Genomic DNA, 8,337 nt, shown 5'->3' with positions numbered 1-8,337 from the left:
TTCCTTCTTAATGATAGGAGGTGTAAAATGAAATAATTTCCCCTTTAATTTACTATTATTTTTAGGGACAGGGTCTTGCTCTGTTGCCCAGGCTGGAGTGCAGTGGTGCAATCACTCACTGAAGTCTCGAACTCCTGGGCTCAAGCAATCCTTCCATCTCAGCCTCCCAAGTAGCTGGAACTCCAGGTAGGCACCACCATGCCCATCTAATGTTTAAATTTTTTTGTACAGACCGGGTCTTGCTATGCTGCCCAGGCTGGTCTTGAACTTCTGGCCTCAAGTGATCCTCTTGCCTCTGCCTCCCAAAATGCTGGGATTAGTCCCCTTTATTTAGAGGGAATATCCCCACTGGACTCCTAAGAACTTCACTGATGTTATGGTTCTTTCAATCTTTGTAGGGTTTATCTGCCAACCTCTAGAGCACATATTTTACCTACAGCTTCAACGTGTTTGCCATTTTTTACTCACCTAATTTGATTAACATGATGTAACCGATATAGTCATGCATATATAATATTGTGCAGAATGTCCAGAAGATGCTCATACCTTAGGACTATATTATAATAGAGGTGGAAGAGTTAACATGGCCTTCGAGTAATATTGTAAATGTATACAGTCAGCCCTCCATATCTGTGGGTTCTGCATCTGTGGATTAAAAATGTTAGAGGCCAGGCATGATGGCTCACGCCTGTAATCCCAACACTTTGAGAGGCTCAGACAGGAGGATCACTTGAGCCCAGGAGTTCAAGGCTGTGGTGAACTATGATCCTGTCACTGCACGCCAGTCTGGGCGAGACCCTGTCTTAAAATATATGTGTGTGTGTGTGTGTGTGTGTGTGTGTGTGTGTGTGTGTGTGTGTGTAAATATATATATGTGGGTGTGTATATATATATATATATATATATATATATATATATATTTAAAGCAATAAAAAGAATAAACAATAAATACAATATAAATTAAAATATAGTCAAAAAGCTAGTTACAGCCAGACTCGGTGGCTCAGCCTGTAATCCCGTGCCTTTGGGAAGCTGAGGTGAGTGAATTGCCTGAGCCTGCAGGTTTGAGACCCACCTGGGCAATTTGGCGAGACCTCATCTCTACAATAAATCAAAAACTAGCCAGGGCGTGGTAGTGCATGCCTGTAGTTCCAGCTACTTGTAGAAGGCTGAAGCGGAAGGATCATCGGAGCCCAGCAGGTCGAGGCTGCGGTGGCCGGGAGCGACCACTGCACTCCAGCCTGGGCGACAGAGTGAGACTCCAACTCAAAAAAAAAAAAAAAAGCTAGTTACATAGCATTTACATTGTGCTAGGTATCATAAGTAATCTAGAGATGATCTAAAGTACACTGAATGCCAAGTGCAAGTGCAGTGGCTCACACCTGTATCCCAGAACTTTAGGAGGCAGAGGCAAGAGGATTGTCTGAGCCCATGGGTTTGAGACCAGCCAGGGCAACACAGTGAGACCTCGTTTCTACAATAAATCAAAAAATCAGCTGGGCATGGTGGCGCATGCTTATGGTTCCTGCAACTTGGAAGGCTGAAGCGGAAGGATCACCTGAGTCCAGCAGGTTGAGGCTGTGGTGGCTGTGAGCACTGGTGACAGAGTGAGTGACAGAGTGAGACTCCAACTAAAAAATAAAGAAATAAGCCGGGCTCGGTGGCTCAGCCTGTAATCCCGCGCCTTTGGGAGGCTGAGGTGAGTGGATTGCCTGAGCCCGCGGGTTCGAGACCCGCCTGGGCAAAGAGACCTCATCTCTACAATAAATCAAAAAAATCAGCATGATAGCGCATGCCTGTAATTCCGGCTACTTGGAAGGCTGAGGCGGAAGGATCGCCGGAGCCCAGCAGGCGAGGCTGCGGTGGCCGGGAGCGGCCACTGCACTCCAGTCTGGGCGACTGAGTGGGACTCTAACTCAAAAAAAATAAAATAAAATAAAGAAATAAATAAAGTATACTGGAGGATGTGTGTAGGTTATTTGCAAATACCATACCATTTTATTCAAGGGACTTGAGTATCCTCGGATTATGGTGTAGGATGGTCCTTGAACCAAGCTCCTGCTGATACCAAGGGACAACTATGCAAGCCATACCAAACAGTTCCTGATCCACTTCCTTGATAGGCATGGAAAAGAATGGACTTGCCAGATTGGTGGCTACATGCCATGGACCTAAACCAGTGTTAATATCCTCTAGTGAAAATAACACCCAGCATTTTATTTTATTTCATCCTCTCTCTCTCTCTCTCTCTCTTCCTTCCTTCCTTCCTTTCTTTCGAGTCAGTGTCTCACTCTGTTGCTCAGGATGAAGTGCAGTGGCATGATCACAGCTCACTGCAGCGTCAACCTCCTGGACTCCGATGATCCTCCCGCCTAAATCTTCTGAGTTGCTGGGATTACAGGTGTGCGCCACCATGCCTGGCTAATTTTTTTATTTTAAACTTTTGGTAGAAATGGGGTCTCACTGTGTTGCCCAGGTTAGTCTCCAACTCCTGGCCTCAAGCCATCCTCCTGTCTCGGCCTCCCAGCATTCTGGAATCGTAAGCATGAGCCACAGTGCTCAGCCAGCTGGTTTTTAAAAATAAGTCAAGCTCTTTTTGGCTGCCCAGCTATCTCGGCCTTAGGAATGCCATGTTCCTTTAGCCATTTCCTTAGCTCTCTGCAGTCAGGACCTTGGTTGCCTCCCGGACCTTGTGCCCACCTTCCAACAGGTGAGTGCTGCCATCTGGCCTCTACTAGTTTGGGCTTCTCTTTTTATTTTTTTATTTTTTTTAGTCGGAGTCTCACTCTGTCGCCCAGACTGGAGTGCAGTGGCACGCTCCCAGTCACCACAGCCTCGATCTGCTGGGCTCCGGCGATCCTTCTGCCTCAGTCTTTCAAGTAGCTGGAACTACAGGTGCGCACTACCATGGCCAGCTGATTTTTGACTTATTGTAGAGACGAGGTCTTGCCAAGTTGCCCAGGCAGGTCTCGAACCCATGCGCTCAGTCAATCCACTCACCTCGGCCTCCCAAAGTGCTGTGATTACAGGCTGAGCCACCGAGCCCGGCCTGGGCTCCTCTTAAGCCCACTCTGCAGCAGCACCTGCCACCCCCAGGCCTGCAGAGGATAGGCAGCAATGAGCTTCTCCATGATGCTGGTGCTCCTCCCCCAGCACATTCCTTATTTCTTTGGTCCGAGTGTCCCATGAGCTCACAGGCATGGAACACAGGCATCTGGGAACTTGTGGCCTTTCATAGGTCTCGCAGGCCCTCTCCTTTGAGCCATTTGATCCCCTCTTCTAACCTCTGCCACAGCACTCTGGATTTTTCTACTTCACTTAGTTTGGGTTGTTGCTGTTTTCAGATTTCCAAGAGCCACCCTAGCACCTTCTCCTGGTCCTTACCGGGGGTAAAGCTCCCACATCAATACATTCCTGACTGGGTGTGGTAGCTCATGCCTATAATCCCAGCACTCTGGGAGGCTGAAGCAGGAGGATCACCTGAGCCCAGGAGTTTGAGATCAGCCTCAGCAACACAGCAAGACCTCGTCTCTACAAAAAATTAAAAAATTGTCCGGGTACAGTGGCTCAAGCCTGTAATCCCACACTTTGGGAGGTGGTGGCAAGAGGACTGTCTGAACCCAGGGTTCGAGTCTAACCTGGGCAACTTGGTGAGATCTCATCTCTACAATCAATCAAAAATTAGCCGGGTGTGGTGGCACATGCCTGTAGTTCTAGCTACTTGGAAGGCTGAGGCGGAAGGATTGCCTAACCTGGCAGGTCAAGGCTGCGGTAGCAGTGAGGGTGTCACTGCACTTCAACCTGGATGACAGAGTGAGACTCCAACTCAAAAAAACAAAAAACAAGCCGGCTCGGTGGCTCAGCCTGTAATCCTGCGCCTTTGGGAGGCTGAGGTGAGTGGATTGCCTGAGCCCGTGGGTTCGAGACCCGCCTGGGCGGGTGAGACCTCATCTCTACAATAAATCAAAAAATCAGCCGGGCATGGTAGTGCGTGCCTGTAATTCCGGCTACTCAGAAGGCTGAGGCAGAAGGATCGCCGGAGCCCAGCAGGTCGAGGCTGCGGTGGCCGGGAGCAGCCACTGCACTCCAGTCTGGGCGACAGAGTAAGACTCCAACTCAAAAAAAAAAAAAAAAAACCAAACAGCTTTATTCCTTCCTTAGCAGCATAACCCCAGCCAGGTTTGCTGTGACTTGATACTTGTTTGTCTGGTGGCCAAGAGGGGGTTATCTTGCCAAGCAGAGGCCCTGCCTCATCCTCAAAGGACCCTCTTCTGCAGGCCCGGAGGGTTCAGTGGAATATGGAGCATCAAGATTTTCGAGTGCGTGGACCCATGTCTCTGAGTCCTGATTCTCCTACACTGGGGCATGACCATGGAGGAGCAGGATTGCCTGGTTGAGAGCACAGCCTCTCTGAAGTTTCTGACTTTTTTTTTTTTTTTTTTGAGTGGGAGTCTCACTCTGCTGCCCAGGCTGGAGTGCAGTGGCATGCTCATGGACACTGCAGCCTCGACCTGCCAGGCTCAGGTGATCCTTCCACCTCAGCCTTCCAAGTAGCTGAGACCATAGGCGCACACCACCATGCCCAGCTAATTTTTTCTTAATTTATTGTAGCGATGAAGTCTTGCCAAGTTGCCCAGACTGGTCTCAAACCCATGGGCTCAGGCAATCCTCTTGCCTCTGCATCCCAAAGTGCTGGAATTTACAGGCATGAGCCTGCTGGGCGCGGTGGCTCACACCTATAATCCCAGCACTTTGGGAGACTGAGGGGAGAGGATTGCCTGAGCTCACAGGTTCGAGACCAGCCTGGGCAACTTGGAGAGACCTCACCTCTACAATAAATCAAAAAATTAGCCGGGTATGATGGCTCATACCTGTGATTCCAGCTACTTGGAAGGCTGAGGTGGAAGGATTGCTGGAGCCCAGCAGATTGAGGTTGCAGTGGCAGTGAGTGTGACACTGCCCTCCAGCCTAGGCAATAGAGTGAGACTCTGACTCAAAAAATAATAATAATAATACAGGCATAAGCCACCGTGCCCAGCCTCCCTGACTCTTATAATTCAGTCCCAGGCCAGACCTTCAGCCTTTCTGCCCTCCTGTCTACAGAGACAATAGTCTCTGTATTGCCAAGGAGACCTTCACACGTGGCCTTATGTTGAGGCATAAGCATCCTCAAACTTTCATCGTCTTCCTGTAAGCGTCACTAGCCCCCTAGCCATCTGATCCCACGGTCCCTGTACTGCGGTCCCTCAAACCTCTCAAATGCCTGGTAATGTGCTTCCGCCAGTGCCCCTCTTCCATCAGTTTCCCATTCTTGTGTGTCCCCAGTAAAAGTGTAAACACTTGCATCACTTCAGATGCCAGGGGCTATGAGTGCTCCGCCTTCCAGCTCCAAACCCCTATTTCAGAGTCTGCTTCTGAAAATCACTCCTGGTCCCAACTATTTTAGGGTTCCTGGAAACAGATTCTGTGATGGAGATTTCCATGCTGGAAGTGTACTGGGATGTGGTCTCAGAAATAATACCTGTAAGGGAGTAAATGAAGTGGCTCGACCAGAGACAGAAGTCAAACCGTAATGCAGTTGTACCAGGGCCTCAGCTGACCCTATGGGGAGCTTTGGGCCTGAGGTGGCCCCTTAAAGTTGTCTCATATCTAGGCAAGGGGACTAAGCCTTTGTACTCCTGCACTGACCAGTCCCTGGAAGGCCACAGGCAGGGATCCTCAAACTTTTAAAACAGGGGGCCAGTTCACTGTCCCTCAGACCGTTGGAGGGGCGGACTATAGTTTAAAAAACCATTTGCATTAGCACTGAGCGCTGACTATTTGCGTTATCACGGTGATGCAAACCCCCTAGAAACCACCCCCAACCAACTAACCAACTTCAAAAAAAAGGCTCTCCTAACTTCAAAAAAAAAAAAAGGCGCCCCCATCTGCAAAAAAAAAAAATAGACCTCCTAACTTGAGAAAAAAAAAGGCCCCCCTTAACCGCAAAAAAAAAAAAGGCCCTACTAACTGCAAAATTAAAAAAAAAACACCAGACCTCCTAACTTCAAAAAAAAACAAAAAAATCCTAACTTGCTCTTACCTCGGTCTCAGGCAGCAGCAGGCTCTGCACAGGCGAGCTCGCCACTCGTCCGATCACACCCGAGACGGAGAGGAGGAGTCGAGAGACAGAAGGCGGGGAGTCCGAGAGGGCGGTGCACATTCCACACATGCGCACTGCGGGCCGGACCCGTCGGCTGCTAGGCGGGACTGCAGCGGCGGCAGAAACACCCGGGGGGCCGGCTAAATGTCCTCGGCGGGCCGCATGTGGCCCGCGGGCCGTAGTTTGAGGACCCCTGCCACAGAAGCTTGGGCCAGGCAGAGGGGAGTACTTGGATGGGAACAGCCAATGCCATGACATTCGCCTGTAATCTCAGCTGCTCGGGAGGCAAGGATCGCTTGAGCTCAGAAGCTCAAGGCCAGCTCGGGCAATCTAGTGAGTCCCCATCGCTGGAAAAAAGTACTTTGATGGGAATAAAGAAAGCCTGGGCATTTAGGAACATGAAGCAGTGTCTGGAGGCTCAGCTCTGAGCCATCAGCAGCAAATCTGCCCTACAGCTCCAGTGTTGAATGCTCTGGTCCCTAAGGGAAGAGAGAGGTGGTACACTCCAGTGTCCCCTGCCCTGAGGAAGAGGTTGACCCGCAGAGGGCAGAGAGGAAGAGCAGAAAGCTATCAGGTTCTTGGTGACATCCTTTGAGCTGCCAGATGAAGCCCTGCTTGAAGCCACTTTTCAGTAAAGCCTATGGGCAAATTATCCTTGTTGAAGCCAGGTGAGTTAGGCTTTCTGCTGCTGGATGAAACCTTGCCTGAAGCCAATTATAGTTCTCATTTAAGCATGCAGGCAAATTCTCCTCCTTGTCTAAACCATTCAAATTGGGCTTTCTATCACTTGCAACACAAAGGCTATCCATGAATTTAAGTACAAATGCTCACAATTTATTGCGTTTTTAAAAATAAGCTAAGATTAGATTTGTGTATTGGAAAACGTATTAGCAAAAAAGACTTCTGTATAAATGAATGATGACTCTTTTTCCTGTTCCCTAGTGCTACCTGAGTGTGGAGTAGAAATTATTTATGGAAATATTTACAAGCTTATACTGCAGTATAATTGGTGCTTGTTTGACCGCTTCATTAATATTTAATTTTGTATCATTTCTTGAACTAATTTATTGGCACATTTTCAGCGTTCCACTGAGAGACAACATAAATCACATGAATAATAAATGGCACGAGAGCTTTCTATATTTCTTTTCTGAGCAATCATTTCAAGATAATTTTCTATGACAGGGAATTTTAAATGTACTATTGAAGATAAGACCTTCTTAATGTCTGCTTCAGTAACCAACAGGAAATACAACATGATTTTAATTATATTTATGTCTTGGGTTTGGACACAGTGCTTTCTGTTATTAACTCTTGTGAAGTGTGCTCTTCATAACATGTTGTCAGCCATCCGTGAAAAAACAGACTTGCTCAGACAAGTACTTGAAGCTAAAATGTAACTATAGAAGCGAAGCGGGAAGTTTGCTTGTGGGAATTGGGCAGGCCACGTTTGTCCCACGGGCGAGGACCTAAAGCTTCTGGTGGCCAATGTTTCTGTAGGCAGGCTGTCATATCCCATCCACCTCCTGAAAAAACATGAAATTAACTTTTTAAACAAGTCCCATTTATCAATAAGCATTTCAACAGTTTTATGAGAAAAAGAAAATATGATAAACCACTGAGAACATTGTCTTTTTTAAAATTTTATTTTATGTTGTTCAGGCTAGTCTCAAACTCCTGGCCTCAAGCGATACTCCTGCTTTGGTCTCCAAAAGTGCTGGGTATACACATGTGAGCCATTGAGTCCAGCTGCATATCTTTAAATACACATCCTAATTAAGAATTAACTGGCTGGGCTCATAATCCCAGCACTTTGGGAGACTGAGGCAAGTAGATTGCCTGAGCCCGCAGGTTTGAGACCAGCCTGGGAAACTTGGAGAGACCTCCGATGGTGGGGTGGCCGTTAGTGTGCCACTGCACGCTTGGGCAACGGGGAGTGAGACTCCAACTCCAAAAACAACAACAATAACAAAAACAACAACAAAAGAATTAACTAGGCGCTGGGTACGGCGGCTCATGCCTGTAATCCCAGCACTTTGGGAGGCAGAGGCGAGAGGATTGCCTGAGCCCAGGGGTTCGAGACCAGCCTGGGCAACTTGGCGAGACCTCGTCTCTACAATAAATCAGAAAATTAGCTGGGCATGGTGGTGCACGCCTGTGGTTCCAGCTACTTGGAAGGATGAGGTGGAAGGATC

The sequence above is a fragment of the Carlito syrichta genome, unplaced genomic scaffold (genome assembly GCF_000164805.1).
Source record: "Carlito syrichta isolate Samal-C Ts95f unplaced genomic scaffold, Tarsius_syrichta-2.0.1 Scaffold308195, whole genome shotgun sequence".
Lineage (NCBI taxonomy): Eukaryota > Metazoa > Chordata > Mammalia > Primates > Tarsiidae > Carlito > Carlito syrichta.
This window is presented reverse-complemented; position numbering follows the sequence as displayed.